The sequence below is a fragment of the Paroedura picta genome, chromosome 14 (genome assembly GCF_049243985.1).
Source record: "Paroedura picta isolate Pp20150507F chromosome 14, Ppicta_v3.0, whole genome shotgun sequence".
Classification (NCBI taxonomy): Eukaryota; Metazoa; Chordata; class Lepidosauria; order Squamata; family Gekkonidae; genus Paroedura; species Paroedura picta.
Genome location: NC_135382.1, coordinates 10339401 through 10362413, shown reverse-complemented (window position 1 = coordinate 10362413; position 23013 = coordinate 10339401). Strand labels below are relative to the sequence as shown.

Genomic DNA, 23013 nt, shown 5'->3' with positions numbered 1-23013 from the left:
ACGAGGGTTCTTAGTAGAACTTCCTTAGAACTCTCTTAAGGGCTTTTACAAAAGAGGTTATTTTGTGCATCATTTGGTAGAACCTCTGAGAACTACTCTAGTTTTAGACCAGAGGGATAGTTGGATTAATATTTTGGGTGCCTCAAGACCCTGTTTCCTTTGAGGAACTGCTTCAAAAAATTCTGGTTTGTTGGGCGCATTCCTTCTCTGGAAAATAATGGGCAATACTCTGACCAGAAAAAAAGGCTCCAGGGTCTGTTGCAGCCTAACAACATCAGGGGTAACAGTCCTCGGCCTCAGGCTGGGGGGCCCCTGACTACCTACAGCCCTGCCTCGACCTCAGCGGAGGGAGAAAAAAGGGAAAGTGGCTGGATTCCAGGTGGCAGCTGGCCTGCTCAGTGGCTGCTATGCAGGGGTAGTCAAACTGCGGCCCTCCAGATGTCCATGGACTACAATTCCCAGGAGAATTGTAGTCCATGGACATCTGGAGGGCTGCAGTTTGACTACCCCTGCTGCTATGCATCCTCACTCTTGCCTCCTCTGGCAACAGCTGGAATCACATTAATTAAGTGGAAGAGGACTCCGGAAGAGAGTGGATGGGCCATGTGGCCAGGATTCTGGGTCCCCACTCTGCACTTTTGCCCAGAAGAATTAAGGCTGCCTCTTCCTGAACCTCCCTACTTCCATCTACCTGTAGTTCTTGCTAAAAGAAAGCTTGTGGCATTTGGCTGGTGATGACTTCCGCAGCTATGGAATTTGCGTCAAAGTCAAGGTGGATATACTCATTATACTTTTATTGTTCAATGGCCTCGTTTGAATTTGATGTTTGGGCAGCCCTCTTTTCAGCTCAGGCAATAATTTGCTTCTCTTTGCTATCAGAGAAGGTTGCTTATGATGGTGGGGAAATGACTTGGGCTGTCGTGGAAACCCAGTGCATGCTAGAACATTATAATATTTGGCAAATCCACAAGGATATTTTGCTTTAGGATCAAAAAAAATTTTTTTTAATGTGTCGGAATGGGAAAGCTTTCAAATGAGACAGGGTGCTTTCTGAAATTCAGTAAGACCGTTTACACACTGGGAACTTCATTGCCCCAGCTCCCATGCAGGAGCACCAATCAGGGGCAGATGAGGCACACCTGGACAAATGCTCCCCCGTGTGGGTGCAGTAAGAGGTGGGGCAACCTGCCATGACTAAAACTCCAGCCTACAGCCCAGCATGAAACCTCCAGTGCATAAACAGTATATGGGAAGGATCTAAAGGGATCCTGTGATGGAGCTAGGATCCAGGGTTAACAACATAAGAGAAAGCATGTTAGATCAGGCCAATGGCCTGTCTGCAGTGCCCATGAAAGACTACCGTTTTCTCCAAACTTAAGCAAGCAGAAATGGACAGGTCTCAGCTCTGATCACCATTCCATCAATCCAGTCCAACACTCTGTGTCACAAATAGTGGCCAAAACCCAGGTGCCACCAGGAGGTCCACAAAAGCCCTCCCACTGTTGCCCCTCAAGGACCAAGAACATAGAGCATCACTAACGCAGCCATAAGAACAGAAGAGAAGCCATGCTGGATCAGGCCAATGGCCCATCCAGTTTAATACTCTGTGTCACAATGGCCAAAACCCAGGTGTCATCAGGAAGTCTACCAGCAGCACCAGACCTTCAGAAGCCCTTCTACTGTGGCCCCCCCAAGCACCAAAAATACAGAGCATCACTGCCCCATCTATACCTTGTGGCCAATAGCCACTGATGGACCTCTGCTCCATATATTCATCCAATTCCCTCCTGAAACTGTCTGTACTTGCAGCTGCCACTGCTTCCAATGGCCAGGAGTGCCACATATTAATGACTCTTTGGGTGAAGAAGTACTTCCTTCTATCTGTTCTAAGCCTGCAGTTCATGAGTTTCCTTAAGCGCCTGCGAGTTGTGAGAAAGAGAGAAAAGTACTTTTTTTCTCTGCCTTCTCTATCCCACACATAATTTTTTAAACCTCTGTCTTGTCACCCCTCAATCGTCTTTTCTCCAAGCTCAAGAGCCTTAATCTCTTTAAGGGTTCTGGAAGTGCTGATTTAAACCAGTCGCAGTCACTTCAGAAATACTAAATGCATTCACTATCTACTTGCCGGGTAGAAACCCTTCTGGTTAAAATCGAAATGATTTCTTCATAGCACGTCTTCCAGCGGGCTACGGAGCAGATGGCAGCAGTTTTGTGTCAAAATATAGATAAAACCACTATAGATAAAACCACTAGGGATGCCGACTCTGTGGAGGGAGGGGGAAGAGTTCAATTTCCGTAACACCTCAAACCACAGCAGGGATGTGTGAAGTTGCAGGCCTGTTACAGCTGATAATGCAGTCAAAATATATTTTTCAGTGCTAGAGTAACACCTCCGGCTTCCCAGGAATACTGCTGGAAAGTATCACATCCATGAGGTCTGTTGGAAACGTAACCTTTATGAGCGCAAAGAGAGACACAGCCTTTGGAGCCAAGAAGGGCTTTCTTGGGATGGGACCCACAATGCCCCCATTGTTGCTGCCTTGGTTCCATCTCACCCTGACCTGAAGGGCCCAGGCTAGCCTGATCTTAATATTTGGATGAGAGATCAGCAAGGAAGTCCAGGTGGTTTATGCTGAGGAAGATAGTGGCCAATCACCTCCTATTGCGTTAAGGTGACCAGATGTCCCACCTTTGGCGGGTCAGTCCTGCCTTTGGGAGCATTTTCCCCATGTCCCGCGGCATTTTCAAGATGTCCCGCAGCATTCTCCATTTTATTAATTTTTTAAATTTTTTAATAAAGACAGGCCGGGCTCAGGAGGCCCCCACGCAGGCCCTGCCTCCAGGGCGGGGCTTGCGTGGCGCCGCCATTCCCGCCGGCTGACAGTGACAGTGGGGCCCTGGAGGGTAGCGGCAATGCCTCGTGTAGTGCAAGCCCTGCCCTGGAGCCCAAGCGCCTCCTGAGCTCAGCCTGCTCCGCTCTGCTCTCGCGCTGCCGCCATCACTTTTGCTGCCTTCCTTGTTGGGAGAGCCCGCCTGCTGCCGCCGTCGCTGCCACTGCCACTGCCACCACTGTTGCCGCTGTCGCCCCGCCACCCCGCCGCCACCCTTCTGAGGCCAGTCAGGGGGAGGGGGGGAGGGCCCGAGTGCTGCCGCTGCCACCGCGAGCAACCAGCTTTCTCTCGCCCTTCAGGCAGCTCTACAGCAGCGGCGGCAGCAGTGGCACAGTGAGTAAATCGAGGAGGGAGGAGAGGGAGGAGGGAGAGGAGGGAGGAGAACCGTGTGCAGTTCTGGAGGCCTCACTTCAAGAAGGACGTAGATAAAATTGAAAGGGTACAGAGGAGAGCGACGAAGATGATCTGGGGCCAAGGGACCAAGCCCTATGAAGATAGGTTGAGGGACTTGGGAATGTTCAGCCTGGAGAAAAGGAGGTTGAGAGGGGACATGATAGCCCTCTTTAAGTATTTGAAAGGTTGTCACTTGGAGGAGGGCAGGATGCTGTTTCTGCTGGCTGCAGAGGAGAGGACACGCAGTAATGGGTTTAAACTTCAAATACAACGATATAGGCTAGATATCAGGAAGAAATTTTTCACAGTCAGAGTAGTTCAGCAGTGGAATAGGCTGCCTAAGGAGGTGGTGAGCTCCCCCTCACTGGCAGTCTTCAAGCAAAGGTTGGATACACACTTTTCTTGGATGCTTTAGGATGCTTAGGGCTGATCCTGCGTTGAGCAGGGGGTTGGACTCGATGGCCTGTATGGCCCCTTCCAACTCTATGATTCTATGATTTTAGGAGGGAAGCCCACCCACTGCTGCCGCCGCTGCCGCCGCCCTTCTGAGGCCAGTCAGGGGGGGGGGAGGAAGGGGGAGGGCCCGAGTTCTGCTGCCGCTGCTGCACATCCTGCCTTTGTGTCCCCAGAAATCTGGTCACATCATATTGGGTCGCCATAAGTGTTGGCATATGCATATATGTAATGTGCATGATTCAACAGTATTTATGAAGAATATATGTTACAGGAGGCATTGGTGGAGATGTGGCGTTAGCATATCTAGATCAGGAGTTTGCTGATATATTTCTAATCATCTCCTCCTATGTCCTGATTGGTTCAAATGAGTAGCCATGTTGGTCTGAAGTTGCACAATAAAACCAGAGTCCAGTAGCACCTTTAAGACCAACAAAGATTTATTTAAGGTGTGAGCTTTTGAGTGCAAGCACTCTTCGTCAGACTATGAACTGACCATCATGACAGTAGGAATATATAAGCAAGTTAATCGTGTTATATTAGTAAACTGTGTCACAGCATCCAAACACAGCCACATGATAGCTCCCTGCCAAATCAGCCAATCAGACCCCTCGAACCATTTGTAGTTCACGGGCATATCAGAAATAAGCAGCCATTTTGTGGCTAGCTCCACCTCCTGCAGCAGCCATTTTGTGACTTGCTCCACCTCCTGTGGCAGCCATTTTGTGGCTGTTCCCACCACACTGTCTCAGAATTCCAAAGGTTTCTGCAAGCTCAAAAAGGACTGTGGACCTGTTGTGTACTCTATAACCTTTTCCTGTGTAAAAGATTATTCCAGATGTAAGATACCCACCCCCCGGAAAATATCATTGCTTATTTTCAAGACCTCATCTACAGTCAAACCCCCCACCAACCCCATTTTTCAGTCTTGTGATCAAACTAGGTCATTTGGGGCACTTTCTGTGCTTCAGACAGCGGAGCATTAGGAGGACTCAGCCTGGGATGACCTTGTAAAGAAGGGCTGCCAGTGAAATAAGAATCTGGCCCCATTTGACTAGTAATTGGGAACAACACAGTAGCTCTTTTAGAAGCTTAGTTTGGACCCACACCAGCTTTTACAGAAACTGAATAGCCAGCAAAAAAACTGGCTGCGTGGTTATTATTTCTCGCTTTGTTTCAGTTCTGGGAAGGTTCCCATTGGGGGGCATTTTGGCTGCGATGTTGCACCAGCAAACAAGCTTTGCCCTCCATTGCGGAATGCATATCTGTTTGTGATGGCACGGCAAAGGTGAGGTTGTCCAAAAATATGGTCCAGGGTCAGCCAAGATGATGAAGTTGTCTTGCATTTCACATGAGCCCTTCTGGTAGGGGTCTAAGATTTGTGATGGGAAGAGGAAGGGAAAAAAGCTGCTTTTGTATCCCACTTTTTATTGCCCGAAGAGGAGTCAAAGTGGCGTATAACTGTCTACCCTTCCTCTCCTCACAACAGATATCCTGTGAGGTAGATGGGACTGAGAGAGCTCTAAGAGAACTGATTGGCAAGAACAGCTCTAAGAGAGCCGTGACTGACCCAAAGTCACCCAGCTGGCTGCATATGGAGGAGTGGGGAATCAAACCCGGTTCTCCAACTTAGAGGCCACTGCTCTTAATCATTCCACCCACATGGCTCTCAAAAGAGGAGATCCCATAGGGATCAAAACAGGACTTATTTGTAGAATTGGAACCCATCATGAAATACAAGAGCGCTAAATTTAAATCACAACATTATAGGAATGTATAATGAAGGTTATTTTTTTATGTTGCCCTTCCTTCAAGGTGATCAGAGTGGCCGACACATTTCCCTTCCCTAATTTGTTTCTTATTGCTCTGACCTGGATAGCCCAAGCTGGCCCAAGCTCACGAGAGCTTGGAAGCAAAAGAGGATCAGCCCTGGCTAGTATTTGGAAAGGAGACCACCAAGGAAGTCCAGAGGCAGGCAAGGGCCAACCAACCCTAAATGTCTCTTGCCTGCAAACTGACGGGGTCACCATAAAGTGGATGCCACTTGGCAGGGCTTCCCACCCCCATTCTTATTCTCACGGTGACCCCGTGAAGCACAGTAGGATGAGAAAACTGGGCTGACTGAGGGTTGACAGATCTGGGTTGGGAAAGCCAGGAAAGGATGGGATTCGGGGCCGGGAGAGACCTCAGTGTTGTATCATGCTATGAAATCCACCCTCCAAAACAGCCATTTTCTCTAGAGAAACTGATCTCTTTCATCTGGAGGTGAGCTGTAATTCTGCAGGATCCCCAGGTCCCTCCTGGAGGCTGGCATCCCTGGAGGCTGACCCAAGGCCAGCCAGACTGATTACGCACGATGACAGCTGGGCTGGGCCATCGCCGGCAGAGGGAGGGGTTTCACTTCACGAAGGTGAGATAGCGTCACAATGCCATCCCACCATTGTGGGAGTGAAAAAAATACCATGTTCGGCTCCATGGTGCCACAAAGCGCCTGCTTGGGCACTGTAGGTGGGGAAGTGCTAGTGCAAAACGCAGCTGCTAGGGTCCTCACTGGTACACCTTGGAGGGCCCACATCCAGCCTGTACTGAGGCAGCTGTACTGGTTGCCAATTGCTGCCTGGATCCAGTTCAAGGTTTTGGTCTTTATCTTCAAGGCTTTACACAGTCCCACATACCTGAGGGACTGCCTATCGCCCTATGCCCCCCGCAGGGCTCTGCGCTCTGCGGGTGAGAATCTCCTGGTTGTTCCTGGCCCTAGGGAAGCATGCCTTGCCTCACCAGGGCTAGGGCCTTTTCGGTCCTGGCCCCCACCTGGTGGAACAAGCTCCCGGGAGAGCTGCGGGCCCTGCGGGATCTTTCAGCATTTTGCAGGGCCTGCAAAACGGAGCTCTTCCGCTAGGTCTACAGTTGAGGCTGGGGCTGCCATGGTACATCGACTGCTCTTCCCCGGATTTCTTATTGAACATTGCTGACCTCCTTCTCCTCCGCCCCCCCTTAAGGAATGGGGGTAGGAAGGGGATTTTGTTATTGCGCCGCCATGTTGTGATGGTTTTAAGTCTTTTAATGGGAGTTTTAGTGGGGTTGTAACTCGCCACGAGCCATTTGGGAGTGGCGGGAAATAAATTGTAATAATAATAATAATAATAATAATAATAATAATAATAATAATAATAATAATAATAATAATAATAATAATAATAAAGAAGATGGGCCTGGAAGGCCGGGCCCTGTATGCCTGGGCCTGGCCCCAATGGTGCCCATGTTACAAAAGGGAACGCCGGGCATCAGAGGCCCTAAAGCAGGCCACGGCCAGGAGGAGGCTCAGCTGATGGTGACGTCATGTGGCAGCAGAATTTGCCCCGCTGCCATGCGAGCGCCGGCCCAGCTTATCCCTCCTGTGCGTAATCAGTCCCAGTGAACTTCACAGCAAAGTGTGCTGTTTTTGAAATGTGTATTCCCTACTCCCAGTTGTCAGGAACCAAGGAACCAAGATATCGCTATCAGGCTTCAAGATGAAACGTTTAAGTAAAAGTCTTTTAATGGAGAAATAAGCGTTCTTTGCCAAAATAAGTACTTTGCCTATGCTCACAGATAGTCTTTGACGGAGATAATGAGGGATGGGGTGGCCTGTCAACCTTTATACTAGAGGCTGAGAACCTGACAACAAACTCCTTGGGAATGAACTGGGCTTTAACACCAGATCACAAAATTCCTTGAGATCTCCTGATGGAGGGAATGTGTGAATACGCTTTCCGGCTGCTGCTATTTAACCTAGCCGATGGAAGCATCCCTGCAAGCAAGATAGCAGAAGAGCCGGGACCGAGTGAGCCTTTGAAATGCATAGCTCAGGTGGGCGGGGGGGGGGGATTTGAGTGGCATGCTTTGTGTGACAACTGGTGAGTGGGATTTTTTTTTGTTCTGCCTCTATGGACCGATGTGTATTCATTGCTCCAGGCAGCTTGCTACAAAAAAAAAAAAGCTCCGTTCCAGGGGAAAGGGAAGTGGGCACAAAGGCGGGCACTGGAGACAGAGATCACACTACTTCTGGCCACTTCGGTTAAGCATAGCCATTTCGCTAGTGGTTGCTGGTTGCTCTCCTCCCACTTGTGCAATATAGTTGGAGGAATCCACTTTTGTGGATCCACTTTTGTGGATTCCCCAGCTAGCACTTTAAAATGGAGGATGCAGCTGCCAGTTTGCTGTTGGAACGCTAGATGCTGATGACGTCGTGTAAAACATTTTTTTAAAAAAAGCATCTGCAAGAGGTTACCCTTTCACTACATTTTCTGGGTGCGGAATGGCCCCAAGTAAAGAATTGAGGGAAACGTTTGACCCAGCACTGCCCTCTGTGTTTCCAGTCAAAGTCTTCAACAGTCTGCATTCTGCACCTCACAGGGCAAACTAACCTTTAACGACGATCCTGCTGTCTTAAACTGTAGTACTTTGCAGTCTGTGTTGTGTTTGTGGCACACCACAGATAAGACAGCGGTATTCTTAAAAGTATGTGTAATTTGTTCTGCATGTTCCTGATGACTAGTTACCTATATACGCTTACACTTCTGTCTGTAAACCTGTCAGGCTCTTGACCTTTTGCAGGGTTAGATACTTTCCTTGACCACGATCAACTAAAGACTTTGCTTATGCTGAATACAGATTTACTTATTTGGACGCCTTCAATCGGATCCAAATTTCTCCATCAGCAATAGTGTTGCTGACTTCCAGCTGATCTCCAGATCGCAGATATTAGCTCCCCTGAAGGAAATGACTGCATTGGACAGGGGACTCTGAGACCCAACCCCTCCACCCCTGATTTCATCTTCAAATCTCTAGAGTGCTGGGAGCAAAACATCACAGAGCATGAGCAGTAAGTAACGCTGCTCCTTTACTCCCTGCTGCAAGAGCTCTGTTTCCTTAGTCGGGCTGAGGAGGAAAGGCTGGGCGGAGGGAACTGCCAATTTCTCTACAGGTCACACCAGAGAAACAAAGCATCAAGAGCATCAGCAGGAGCAGTTGGAGGCACCCAGGGAAAGAAGCAGCCCTGCATGTTTTTGAGTGAACATTTGGGACTTGCTGTTTCTTTGTGTTGCTGGAACTTGCCATTGTAGTAGTACTGCATTTATCTACAGTCAAAGACCAATAAAATGCGCTGAAGATCTACCTCTGCAAATGTTGCAATGCTCTCAACAATACTGATTTAGCTGCAGTTAGAGTTGGGTTTATGATAAATGTTTCTTGCCTTGAAAACTCTCAGGCTTTGAATGTTTTCTTTTTGAAGCAATTTCATAATTGTTTGGCAAGCTGCAAGGGCACTGTCATTTCTTGACTTGAATCCCCCCCCCCCCCCGGGAAAAGATAATTTAGAAGAGGAATGTAACTAAGAGCCTGCTGGGTTACGCTTGAACAGGGTTGCCAACTCTAGGTTAGGAAATTCCTGGAGATTTGGAGCCAGAGCCTGGGGAGGGTGGGGTTTGGGCAGGGAGGGTCTGAAGCATTGGAATCCACCCTCCAAAACAGCCATTATCTCCAGATGGTCAGATCTCTGAAATCTAGAAAACAACTGTAATGTCATGAGATCTCCAGGCTGTACCTGGAGGCTGGCAACCCTATAGACCAGGGGTAGTCAAACTGCGGCCCTCCAGATGTCCATGGACTACAATTCCCAGGAGCCCCCTGCCAGCGAATGCTGGCAGGGGCTCCTGGGAATTGAAGTCCATGGACATCTGGAGGGCCGCAGTTTGACTACCCCTGCTATAGACTGTCAGCAGCAAAAAGGAGAGCTGCTGAAAGCCAATTGAAGGGAGTCTAAATGTTAGCATATGGCTTTCTGGATTGCAATTCTGGGCACCAAGAAAGATTTTCAAAATTCTGTATCTTGAGCATGTCAAAAATTCCTCCTTAGGGCTAAGGGCTAAGTGTAAAGGCAGGGCAACGAAATCAGCATTGAGCTTAGATGATGCAAAGCAAAAAGGTTAGGTTGAATACCAGATCAATTTGAGGCTAAGGATCTGTCAAGGCCATTTGTGAAAATAATAGTGGGAAGAGCACACAGAGCACACAGAGACGGACTAGTTGAAACGGTAAAACAAAAATTGAGTCCAATAGCACCTTTAAGACAAACAAAGATTTATTCAAGACGTGAGCTTTTGAGTGCAAGCATTCTTCCTCAGACAAAAATAGAACAAGGATCATAAGAGCACAGATATACGGCAAAAGTAAATCAGTGACAAATCTGTAAACTGAGTCGTAAGATCCAAATTATGCAGTATGGTAATTCTTTGCTAAAACAGCTAATCAGTCCTTTTGAGTTCAGTATGCTCAAGATACAGAATTTGACATGCCCAAGATACAGAATCCATTTTGGCTGAGGAAGAGTGTATGCACTCAAAAGCTCATACCTTGAATAAGTTTCTGTTGGTCTTAAAGGTGCTATTAGATTCGTAGCAATCTAATGCATGTGGTCAGGATCTACTTCTTTCCCTGCCCTCAGCATGCTTTCACTCACCTGCAAGCCCGCCTACCTGCTTCTTGACCTCCCGTTTCACTCCTTCTGCACCCTGAGGCCTTTTATTGGGAGGGGGGGGTATTTCTGGTTGCGTTAAGAAGCATGATCGTTGTTAGAAATTACCGCACCCACAAAATAAAATCCCTTCTCTCCATTTAGTGACTAAAATCAGCTAAGGATGACCACTTAACGTGTGTTTGGAACTCTTAGGAACCCCTTTAATTTCCCCCCCCCCCGCCATGGAACTGGATTTAGGGCAGTGGTCCCCAACCTTTTTATCACCGGGGACCGGTCAGGGCTTAACAATTTTACTGAGGCCCGGGGGGAGGGGTAGTCTTTTGCCAAAGGATGTTACCACTGCCTGAGCTCCTGCTCCACTTGCTTTCCCACCGATGCCCCTGACTTCCCGCTGCCCGCTGGGGGGTGCTGCCAGCAGCAGCTGCCCAGTGCCATGCCGAGGGGGAGCCCCAACCATGGCGACCGCTGGAGAACACCAAAGGTGAGCCAGTGGCAGAGCAGTTCCCGAGGCAGCAGCTGGGGAAGAGGACGAGGAGGAGCCGCCGCCCGCTACTGACTGATCTACGGACCAGTACTGGTCCACAGACCGGGGGTTGGGGACCATTGATTTAGGGGATCTAATAAACAATTTCTTGTGGTCCTTTTTTCTTTCTTTCTGATTGCATTAAGATGCATGATTGTAATTATGATTATGTCCCCCATCCAAGAGCTTCCCTGAAAGTATTTGTGGCACTGCATTTGTTGTTTTTGATTCAGCCTGCCTTCTTCCCGCCCTTCCCTTTGCGGGGCAAGCCAGACATGACATTATTTTCCCACTCTGTCTTTTTCACCTTCTACCTGAACAGGCTCCCACCCCCCACCCCTACCCCCCAATCATTTCAGCATTAAAGACCAACAAAGTTTTTTTCAAGGCATGAGCTTTCGTGTGCACGTACATTTCCTCAAATATAAAGAAATCACAAATGCATTAAATCGAATGTGCAAACTTGCATTATTGCGCATGTGCAAAGAAAAAAACTGGGGAAAAGGAAGGGAAAGTTAATGTGAATAGCATGAAAAGAAAGCAAATCCACAGTATTGCCATTTGGAAACTACATGTGTGGGTAGCCACGTACAAACGTGAAGCCAACCTCAAGAGACCAATATGCACGGGACCCGATGAACATGGACAACTGCAGAAACGGCCCCAGAATTGGTGTAAACATGTTGGGACAACACTCTTATTTGGGGGCAAAAACTCTACAGTGTCACCCCCAAAACCTCAACATGCCTACGTCACTAGCAGGTAGCTTCAAAGTCATATCAACCTGCGGCTGAAAAGTCAAAGTTTTCCCTGTGAGCACATCAATGAAACATGCAGTGAAACTCCGAGTTCCCAGTAAGGCCACTCCCCATCCCCCACCGGATGTCCAGAGGGATCTGGCAATTCTAGTCATGTTTAATACTCAATCAGGAAACCACCAAGGAAGCCCAGGGTTGCTTTGCAGGGGCAGGCAATGCCCGGATTTCTGTTCAGCTCTTGCCTTAAAAACCCTACGGCAGTGGTTCTCAACCTGGGGGTCAGGACCCCTTTGGGGGTTGAATGACCCTTTCACAGGGGTCGCGGCAGGGCAAGCGGCTTGGGGGGGCGCCATCCACACAACAGCCTTGCAGGGTAGATCAAAATAGTGTTCGTCTGTCTGGAGTAGCAGAAAAGAGCGAGATTGGTATGGTGAGACAAGAGGCAGAACTGAACTGAGAAATTCCAGGAGGGGGGGGGGAACCAATTTCTATACACTCCTGAACCATGGATCTTCACGCCATTAGTCAGTTTCGGTTTGATTTCTATGAAAGAACCCTTGCATAATTTTATGGTTGGGGGTCACCACAACTGTATTAAAGGGCTGAGGAAGGCTGAGAACCACTGCACCACAGGGTTGCACCAGGGCTATACCATCTACCTTCCAGAGCAGCCATTTTCTCCAGGGGAACTGATCTCTGTTGTCAAGCTATAATTTCAGGGGATTCCCCGGTCCCACCTAGAGGTTGGCATCATGGCTCGTAGCCAAGTGCTTGTTGACCTAAGATCCCACATCAGGGGCATCACTGCGAATTCCACCTTTACAAATGGTTTAAGGCAGGGGTAGTCAAACTGCGGCCCTCCAGATGTCCATGGACTACAATTCCCATGAGCCCCTGCCAGCGAATGCTGGCAGGGGCTCATGGGAATCGTAGTCCATGGACATCTGGAGGGCCGCAGTTTGACTACCCCTGGTTTAAGTTATTTGTAAGTGGATGAATAATGGAAAGAAAAGGAGGATCTATACGGTAAATGACATTAAAAAGGACATAAAATTGCGTTTGATGATCTTGAGACTTCTGCAGTCCTGTGATTTTTTTTTATCATGGTTGCTTCCATATGATTAGTCGTGTGTCGGTCTGTTGGGCAAACTTGGTGTTGGTCCTGCAGCCTTCCAATAAGAGTAACGGTGGGAGGGCGTGGCAGTGCAGTGCTGAACAAAGTTCCACAAAGAAAAGAGAAGCTGGCTGTGCCTTGACAGCACTTTCCGCCTCCCTGTTACAGCTGAGGGAAGCATCTCCGCTAGAGAAACCGTGGGATCCAAAGGGTACAATCCACAGTTCTGAAAAATTATTTGACAATATCATTTTTACTACAAGGGACTGTAAAGGGACTGTAAAGGCAACCCCATTCATTTCCTCAAGTGCTGATCAGTGTGGGGTCGAGGGCTTCCAACTCTAGTTAAGGACATTTCTGGAAATTTTAGGGTGGAATGCGGGGAGAAGCCGAAGGAGCCATTTTCTCCAGTGGAATAGGTATCTGTAATTCAAGATCTATAATTCCAAATCTAGACAGCATCCTAAAAAGCAGAGACATCACCCTGCCAACAAAAGTGCGTTTAGTCAAGGCTATGGTCTTCCCAGTTGCAATGTATGGCTGCAAAAGTTGGACCATAAGGAAGGCCGAGCGTCAAAGAATTGAGGCTTTTGAACTCTGGTGCTGGAGAAGACTCTTGCGAGTCCCTTGGACTGCAAGGCGAACAAACCAGTCAGTCCTAGAGGAGATCAGCCCTGACTGCTCCTTAGAAGGCCAGATCCTGAAGATGAAACTCAAATACTTTGGCCACCTCATGAGAAGGAAGGACTCCCTGGAGAACAGCCTAATGCTGGGAGTGATCGAGAGCAAAAGAAGAAGGGGACGACAGAGAATGAGGTGGCTGGATGGAGTCAATGAAGCAGTAGGTGCAAACTTAAAGGGACTCCGGGGAATGGTAGAGGACAGGAAGGCCTGGAGGATCATTGTCCATAGGGTCGCGATGGGTCGGACACGACTTCGCACATAACAACAACAATTCCAGATCACCAGGCCTGGAAATTAAGTAGGGCTTAACCGTGTGATGACACCCCTGCCTAATTTCAAGGAAGAAAAAGTCACAAATAGATCACTAAAATCAAAAGGTCAAGGAGATGCGGGAGTTGGGGTTGCCAGTCTCCATGTAGTGGCTGGAGATCTCCTTCCATTACAATTCACTTCCTGGCAACAGAGATCTATCCACCTGGAGAAAATGGCTGCTTTGGAAGGTGGTCTCTTATGACATTGTAACCTTTTGAAGTCCCTCCCCTCCCCAAACCCTGCCCTTCTCAGGCTCTACCCCCAAATCAAGAACCTAAAAAGGTTAACACAAAGGAAATGAACTTAAGCCTATACAGGGTCGAACACAATTTTAAAAATATAGCAGCAGTATTTATTAATTGTTACAATCCAAGGCTTTTATCATAGCCCCAATAAAATCATAGAATAATAGAGTTTGAATGGACACTCCTGGGTCATCTTGTCCACCCCCTACACTATGCAGGACACTCACATCCCAATTGCTCATCTACTGTAACCTGCCACCCCCTTGAGCCTTCACAGAATTAGCCTCTCCGTCAGATGGCTATCCATCCTCTGTTTAAAAATTTCCAAAAAACGAGAACCCACCACCTCCCAAGGAAGCCTGTTCCACTGAGAAACCGTGCTGTCAGGAATTTCTTCCGGATGTTTGGACGGAATTTCTTTTGAATTAATTTCATCCCATTGGTCTGGTTCTTCCCTCTGGGGCAAGAGAGAACAACTCTGCTCTATCCTCTATGTGGCACCCTTTTAAATACTTGAAGATGGTTATCAGATCCCCTCTCAGTCATCTCCCCTCCAGGCTAAACAGATCACGCTCCCCCAACCTTTCCTTATACATCTTGGTCTTAATACATACATGATAGCAATCCCTCCACTGACCAGACACGTTTTGGCATAACCACCTTTATCAATGGTCAGACATCAAATAATACCAGCATAATTAAAATATACAATACAATAATTGTTGTAGCCAGTTGGCTCTTTTCCATGAAAAAAAAACATATTGAGGACACTATGGACCTACAATCAATTCTGTGGACCAGAAGGCTAGATAAAATTATTTGACGCCGCTAATATTTCAAAAACAGGCCCTGGTCAAGGCAAGCACTTTCAGTGTCCCATAATTGTATTGTAATCAGGAACCAATCATCATCACGCGTATGCTGAATCCATTATGGAAAGAGGAAGTGATGCAAACCCTTGAAGCCTGGGTCACTCTGGGCCAGCTTCCAATGAAAGACTCTATGGTAGGTCAGTGAGAGTGCCCTTGGCAACATGTAGAAGCCCCTCCTCCCAAGGAGGGCTGTTTGGTTGAGGAAGAAATTTTATTCTGAGCAGGCCTTCCCTTCTTTTCCTGTTTCTGGGCTGCAGCCTGCACATGGGCCAATGGAACTGCCTGGGTCCCTATTTTATTCTGTAACGTGGTTCTTTACATTTAATTTGCCTGAGCTATCATGCAGATACAGAGCGCCATATTATACTGATTGGCCAGCCACAACATTGGGTCTATCCTACCAATTAATGCTGTAGATGTTATAATTACAGCGGCATTTCCCGTCTAATGGGCTCTCCTCATCCTTAAATAGATGGCTAGCATGAGGCTAGAACAATAAAAAATGGGACAGAATGGTATTTTGCAGAGACGACGCACGTGTTTCTCTACTGCATTTCAGTTGCCTTCAAATTACACATTCATTGTGTAAGCACACAATGAGACCAGATTAAGCGCCGGACTAAACTGGGGAGCCACCCAATACAAAAGGAGAAGCTGATTTGGTTCCAGCAACTGGTGATGACATATCTGTGACACGAAGCGGAATGCACTGGGGGAACGGCACGAGTTCAGTTTTCGGGGGAACAAACCTTTGAATTGCCACTTGCCTCGGGCAGGAGAATTCCTGCCTTATCCATTATGCATCCCCTTCAGTCGCTGACATGTTTCCTTTTTGCCGCTTGCAAAATGTCACCCAGCTCGGCTGGTAAAGGTGAAGCGAGCAGACAAAATGGCATTGTGAAAATTCAGAGCCCTGGGAAAAATCAGAAAGCTAATCTGGAGGGCAACTGTAACCTCTCCCATTTCATCACCTGAACATAACTCTGCAGATGTGCCAGCTGGGACCCTTCTGCAAGGTGGGTTCGGGGGCCAAACCCAGGACCAGAAGAATTTCGTTTCCTGTGTCCTCTCCATATACAGTCTGAAGCCCCCCCCAAAAAAAAAGAAAAGAAAAATCAGGATGGCACAAGCATGAATTAGGATGTTATTAGGATAACGACCTGGTACCGAAAAAGCTGGCCACTTCCATTAAAAACCTTGACAAGCTTATTAATATTGCCCTGTGCCTCCCAGCATAAAAGAGGGGGGTTGGAACCCAGCTCATAACCCCCTCCCCAAATCTCTAGGTGAAAGCAAACGGACAGCAGCGGCAGCAGTTGATCCTTCCCTGGTCCAGATGCAGCCGTATCACTTCACCTTCTCTGTACCATCTCCATGACAACCATGTAATTTCGATGCTACAATCACGGCTGAAAGGATGCTTAAATGTAGCCGGGTTGTAAAATACCGCAATACTACACCAGAATCCCTAAAAAAGAAAGGTAGCCGGGTAACACGATCGGTGCTGACTGATTTCATTATTTTCAATATAAATATGGGTCACTGAGAGGGATTACCTTGTGGGTTACCCTGTCCAGAGGCTTTGAGGGCAGGGCAAGCTAGACACTGAAACCATCGCCCAAATTCTTTTTCATCTGCCTCTTCTACACTTCTTCATCTCCAGGGGTGGCTGCCCATCCCTCTCTCCCTCTCCCTCTCCCGCTTCAAGAACTGCACTATCCATTCTTTTAAATGACAATTGCGCGTGATGGCGAGGGGCAATCTCGACATTCCCGATTCTCCGTCCGGGGAGCCAGGCAGGGCATAATCATCGGGATCCCCACCCCAACGCACCCCTATTGAAAGCGGCCAAGCGGAGCCATCTGGAGAGCAATCCCGCCACCCTCCTTGCAGCCCCCCCAGGACAATCATGCCAGCGAGGGGAGGGAAGCCTCCGAGGCAACCGGGGCGCGTTTGGCGATGCCACTTACCCGAGGCGGCGGGCTTTGCTCCTCAACGATCCGCGCCGAGAGGAGCCGGGGCCACGCAGGGGGAGGCGCCGGCCCCCATGCCGCCCCCCGCCCTCCTGCCCCGGGGGTCACGCCTCCCCGAGCTTTCCTTCAGGTGTCCAAAGCGCGCTCCGGAGTCGGAGCGGCAGCTGGGAAGCCGGGCGGGAGGGCGGGGCGGGGAGCGAGGGCGCTCGCCTTCAGGGGAGGCGGGGAGGGAAGCCTCTGGCCAGGCTGCAGGCGCCCGAGCAGCTGCCCGCCGGGGTGGGAACCACCATAGCAAGTGCGAGGCAGCAGCAAGGGGCTCGCCGCGCTTCTCCCTGCCAGCTCTGAGGGATGGCTCTGCCTTGTGGGAGCCAATCAGGCACTTGGAAACTGCAACTTGGACGTGTCTGCCAAACAGGCCAGCCGTCTTTAAGGAAATGGGGTGCGTGCAGCGGGAGAAGAAAGCGGTTCTCGTGGCCTGCCCGCCCTTACTCCTCCTCCGTCGGTGCGAGCTGCGGTTTCAGCACACCTTCTTTCCGCCTAACTTTTGAAAGCTTCCATTTTCTTTTGCTTGGTCGAGACCTGTCAGGGTTGCCTCTGTGAGCCTTGCCAGGGGTTCTCAAAGCGTTTGCATCGAGCAAAGATGCTCGCGCGGAACACTCAGTGCTCCAAAGTGGGTGTGTTGTGCATCTGCCATGACGTGTGTGGGGTGGACTCCGCCGTGGTGTCACTAAAGAAATGATTTATCGCTGCAGTTAGCAAAGAGTGCCTTGATTTTAGTGTAGCACCAAATCTAGAGCAGGGATATTTTGAGGGTTGGTAGTTTGTAAAAAAAGGACATTGTAATGTGAAGTGGCTTTTCAGCCTCTGCTCCATTTTCTCCTTTCTCTATCATAGCAAAAAGCCAGTTAACCCAACTGGATCGTAACCTGCGTGGTTGACCAGGGATGGGTGGAGATTGCCTGACTCTGCCAGGGGTCCTCAACCTTTTCAAGCCTGTGGATACCTTCGTGTGGTGCATGCAACCCGATCACAAAATGGATGCTAAAGGAGGTGGAGCCAAGTACAAAATGGCTTCCAGCAGAGGTAAAGACACACAGAGACAGGAAGTCTGAGTGCAGGGGAGAAGAGAGGACATTTATTATTATTCTGCTTTGATTTGTTAACTGCACCTCTTTGCAGCCAGGCTTCGGCCGGTCTACAACATATATTTCTACAATAGTGCTAAAATCAGAAAATGCCTGGGGGAATAGTGCCATTTTGCAGGCCCTGCAGAACATTGATCGTTCCGTTAGGGCCAGCGTCTCTGCCATCAGCATGTTCCACCAGGCTGGGTTCAGGGCCTTTTTGGCCAAGGCCAGTTGAACATCATTAGGGCCAGGGACCCCCAGCATGTCAGCATTCATAGATCCTAGAGTTTGTCTGTGGGTATATTGGGAGAGGTGATCCCTAAGATCTGCAGACCACAGAAGGCCTTAACAGTTAAAACCAACACTTTGAGTTTGACCCGGAATTCAACTGGCAACCAATGCAGCTGCATTTTAAAAATGCACTATGAACGAGAGAGGATAAATTCAGCAAGAGCTGAAACAATGCAGTTTTAATCTGCTCAGTCAATCTGATGTTAGAAGTTCTGCTGTTCAAATGCCCCACTTGGCCCCACCCACTTCTAAAAAACTTGTTGGGCACCAGGTACAATGGTGCCCATAGGCATACTTGAGGACTTCTGGTCCAACTGAAGCGATTTGCCCAAATGTGGCTTTTCTTCCATTAAGCCAGAGTCAATCTTTTGCTTGTCAAAAGCATTGGTGGCTTCTGGGCCACCACCTCTACGGAGAGATTAGCCTCAAATCCACCACCCTACTTGACCATCTCCACACCTCTTGCCCTGACCATACTATTTTCTCTTCCGCTTTTGCATCGTAACAGTCCCTGTTAATATGGAGGAGATATTTTAAATAGATACCAGTTCAGACTTCTGTCTTGGGGGATGGGAGGTGGTCTTGGCTGGAGAAACCCATTTATCCTGCTGGGTGTTTATAAATGAATGCACAGCTCAGTGATGACAAGGCATCATAGAATCATAGAGTTGGAAGGGACCTCTTGGGTCATCTAGTCCAACCCCCTGCACTATGCAGGGCACTCACAACCCTCTCACTCATCCACTGTCACCTGCGGCCCCCTTGAACCTTCACAGAATCAGCCTCTCCGTCAGATGGCTATCAAGCCTCTGTTTTAAAATTTCCAAAGATAGAGAACCCACCACCTCCTGAGGAAGCCTGTTCCACTGAGAAACCGCTCTAACTGTCAGGAACTTGTTCCGGATGTTGAGACAGGATTTCTTTTGAATTAATTTCATCCCATTCATTCTAGTCTGTCCCTCTGGGGCCAGAGAGAACGATACTGCTCCATCCTCAATATAGCACCCTTTTAAATACTTGGTTATCAAATCCCCTCTCATTCGTCTCCTCTCCAGGCTAAACAGACCAAGCTCCCCCAACCTTTCTTCATATGTCTTGGTCTCCAAACCCCTCACCATCTTTGTTGCCCTCCTCTGGACATGCTCCAGTTTGTCTACATCCCTCTTCAACTGGAGTGCCCAATCAGAAAGCTGGTGTGCAAGTTGTGCAAACCATACTCACATTTTCTAAAATATATGTAACTCTACACCAGCCTTTTTCAAATGTTTTACTGTCGAGAATCCCCTGAAACATTCTTCAGGCATCAAGAAATCCCAGAAGTGGTGCAATCATACAGAATGTGGTTGGGAATCATAGCTATACACACACACACCTGGGGCTCCTCCCCTTCCCCTCCAGGCCCATCACTGGCCCTTTTAGAAGGGTGGGGCCAGGCGACATGACCATATATGGTCATAGGGTAGGTATCCCCTGTGCAAGCACCGAGTCATGTCTGACCCTTGGGGTCACGCCCTCCAGCGTTTTCATGGCAGACTCAATACGGGGTGGTTTGCCAGTGCCTTCCCCAGTCATTACCGTTTACCCCCCAGCAAGCTGGGTACTCATTTTACCGACCTCGGAAGGATGGAAGGCTGAGTCAACCTTGAGCCGACTGCTGGGATTGAACCCCCAGCCTCATGGGCAAAGCTTTCAGACAGCTGCCTTACCACTCTGCGCCACAAGAGGCTCTATATGGTCATATCACCCAATAAATATTTAACAAATTTAAGTAATATATCAAAAATTATTTAACTCTCACCCATTCAGGAAATGCTTCCAGGATCATCAAGAACAGGGGTAGTCAAACTGTGGCCCTCCAGATGTCCATGGACTACAATTCCCAGGAGCCCCTGCCAGCTTTCGCTTTCGCTGGCAGAGGCTCCTGGGAATTGCAGTCCATGGACATCTGGAGGGCCGCAGTTTGACTACCCCTGATCAAGAAACTCGAGTTTCATGAGATCCTGGTTGGGAAACCCTGCTCTACACAGTAGGAACAGTGCTGAATGTTGGATCCCTTCAGGGTTAAAGGACTTCAAAGGAAAACCTGGGCCTCAGATTAGAACAGAAATGTCTTGTTGTAAAGACCATACCCGTGTTCTCACAGGCAGGGCATAATGACTCCCTATGGAAATCATGATAATATGTGATAAGACAATAATATTTTTTAAAGGGAGATCATATGTGCAAATACATGTTTAGGCTTGGATCCTTACCCTTTCTTTCGTTTCCATCACATTTCGGTTGTGTTCCTCTGGCATCTCCTCTTTGACTGTTTCTGTACCAGCAATAGTGTTCAGATTGGCATTTTTAAAGGGCTGAATGTTGCATCCATTTTGGCATTACAATTCACATTTTCAGGTGCAGACCCAAATAACTCTCTGAATTACCACATGTTTTGGGAATTCTTGGTTACAGTGATTTCATCGGTCACCAAGGAATCTGATATGGGGCTGCCCAATGGAGAAATGCTTGCGTTTGGGTTTTTCCCTATGCACCCCATTTTGAATAATTTGTGCATACCCCTTTCTTTGTCACAATCTTCCCTCTCCCTTCCTCCCCCTACCTACCTCCAAACTGAAAATCTGGCTTTTTAAATGGTGTTATAGCATATAACTCTGTTTCTGGAAATAAAAAAAATAGTGGCAGTCTTCCACATTGTGCTACATCAGCGATAACTGACTTAAAAAAATAAACGACACCCTGTAAATCTGGGGGGACATTATAGAGGGCACAGGGTGGTAGAATCAAGGGGCACAATGAAAAGAAAGCTGCAAGCAGGCACCATTGGGGGGGGGGAGGACTGAAAAGAGGGGAGGAAAGCCCAAATGTGGAAAGCCTAGAGTCAACTCACAGCATCCAAAGGAAATCCAAAGCGAGGCTAAAACAAGGTAGGTCTCCTAATGTGGAAACGGTCATGGGAAGATACTGAGCAGAATGTGCTTTACCACGAGGAGCATGCACTGTGCAGCGGAGGGCCTCCATTGCACAGAATCAGAAGAAAGGGCTAAAGAAGAAGAAGAAAGGGTTAAAGAAAGAACCTGCAATATCTGAATGGGACAGGTAGGTCCTAATGCAAAACCTTGGTTAGTAAAATAAACAAAGCCAATAAGTGGCATCAGGAACCAATATTATAGGATCTGATTTTTGGCAATCCTTCCTGTTATTCAAGAAGTTAAACATCATTAATTCTCAATGAGTTATTCATGGAATATCATCTAAATATTTGATATTTATATTCCATATTCTACGATATTTCAACATTTGGCATTTGAGGCTTGGTGTATGCCAGCATTTATCTCTGTCCATATTTGCTAGACGAAATGGTATGATGTTTATTATATGATATCTGTGATCTGATATGACATTGTTTTGTGGATCCTGATACTGCAGTCAAGAGAGGCCTACAAAACAAAAAGGTTGGAATTTCGGATTCTGAAGTAAAATTTCACATGCCACCTTTTCAAATTATCCATTGTGGCACAAAAACTGGACAGAGCAGTGGAAAACTATTTACAAAACTTAAGGAGGGAAATCTTGACCACATGAGCTCTGAGCTGTCTGGTTGTATCGCTCCCATGGAGGACAGTGAAGACGACAAGCTGTCACAGTTCTGCGGGGCCTGTAAAATGGAGCCCTTCCACTACGGCAGGGGTAGTCAAACTGCAGCCCTTCAGATGTCCATGGACTACAATTCCCATGAGGCCCTGCCAGCATTCTACCCCTGCTCTAGACCTCCAAGCAATTGTCTAGACCAGGGGTAGTCAAACTGCGGTCCTCCAGATGTCCATGGACTACAATTCCCAGGAGCCCCCTGCCAGCATTCGCTGGCAGGGGGCTCCTGGGAATTGTAGTCCATGGACATCTGGAGGGCCGCAGTTTGACTACCCCTGGTCTAGACCTCCAAGCATTCGCTGGCAGGGGCTCCTGGGAATTGTAGTCCACGGACATCTGGAGGGCCACAGTTTAACTACCCCTGCACTACGGGTTTAGTTGAGGCTGGGTTGAGTAACTTCTGTTGGGTGCCTCCCTCTGAACACACTCCTTCCTGAGACATGAGGCCGGTGTGGTCCATTGAGTTCGACAGGAGGAGAGAAGGGTGGGTGAGTCTAGTGTGGGTGGGTATTATGGGATTGTATTTTTAACTTTGATGTAAGTTGCTACAAGCAGGCTGGACTGGGAGTGGTCATCAATACATATAGTAAATAAGTAAACATCTCAGATTTATGGAGGATGTCATATTGCCTTTCTTTTCGTAAGGACAACTTTTCTTTCCTGGAAAATATATATATTATAACTTGAAGAAACTAAAAGCAGGTTGAAGATTTAGAATGCAAAAAAGAAGCTTGCATGTTTAGCATGTTGGTGGCATATTGTTGTTCTGAAGATTTTCTTCTTAAAAATCTGTTACTAGATTATCTGTTATTTGAAGTATAGTCTCAGCAGTTGTGTGAGTTGAACCAGTTCAGTTTAAAAAGAACAGTTTGTTCGAACTTGCCAATATCAATGAGTTTTCATCCAGGAGAAAACATTTTATATTGTTTATTTTTACATGATTGATGTCTCACAATTAATTGTGTATTTGTGGCTATGTATTTTGATATTTGGACATATTGGTACAAAACTATAGCCTTTAGAGCAGCACGAAAGGTTTTGTGAAGTTTCAAAACCTGACAAACTTACACATTCCAATTGTATTTTGGTTTCGGGAAAAAAAATTAATTTTGAAAAATTGATGTTCAGACTTTGCATTAAAATGTGCAATTTGACTGGTTTAATTAGTTTTATGAATGGAGCTGATATACTGACTCCAATAAGTTG

At 47.8% G+C, this 23013-nt stretch overlaps 1 protein-coding gene across 1 annotated transcript in view; it reads right to left on the bottom strand.

Moving 5' to 3' along the window:
• The window catches only part of PSD2 (pleckstrin and Sec7 domain containing 2), a 99167-nt gene extending 81823 nt beyond the window's left edge, over positions 1-17344 (bottom strand). The window contains exon 1 of the mRNA XM_077310043.1: positions 16736-17344. The gene's annotated coding sequence lies outside the window, so the exon portion shown is untranslated. The remainder of the gene's footprint in view (positions 1-16735) is intronic.
• Between the last annotated feature and the right edge of the window lie 5669 nt (positions 17345-23013).